The sequence below is a fragment of the Corvus brachyrhynchos genome, unplaced genomic scaffold (assembly GCF_000691975.1).
Source record: "Corvus brachyrhynchos isolate BGI_N302 unplaced genomic scaffold, ASM69197v1 scaffold229, whole genome shotgun sequence".
Taxonomy (NCBI): Eukaryota; Metazoa; Chordata; class Aves; order Passeriformes; family Corvidae; genus Corvus; species Corvus brachyrhynchos.
In genome coordinates, this window is record NW_008240042.1 from 2,868,974 (window position 1) to 2,869,284 (window position 311).

The 311-nt window shown below is 60.1% G+C and overlaps 1 protein-coding gene across 5 annotated transcripts in view; it reads left to right on the forward strand.

Annotated features, from left to right (window-relative positions):
- Positions 1-311, forward strand: part of ZNF827 (zinc finger protein 827) — a 98,290-nt gene that overhangs the window by 923 nt on the left and 97,056 nt on the right. The window lies entirely within an intron of this gene.

Consider the following 311-nt stretch of genomic DNA (forward strand, 5'->3'; position numbering starts at 1 on the left):
AGCACAGGGCTAAAGTGCATCCGATCCTCCGCCCGCGGGCACCCCTTGCGCTCGCACACACACACATACACACACACACATCCCCTGACACGGCTCACCCTGCCCTGCTCCTGATCGCTCCCTCCCCCCTCGCTGCCTGTTTTCTCCCCTCTTTGCAAAACAGTTAACTTTTCTCCCGCTCCCTCTCCCCCTCTCCTTGTATTCAGCGCTCGGCAGCTATTGAGAGGGAGGCGGAGAGGAGGGGAAGGGACCTAAAAATACAGTGCCCCTGCATGGCCCCAGGGCTGGTTTTAGGAGAGAGCGGGGTGGAT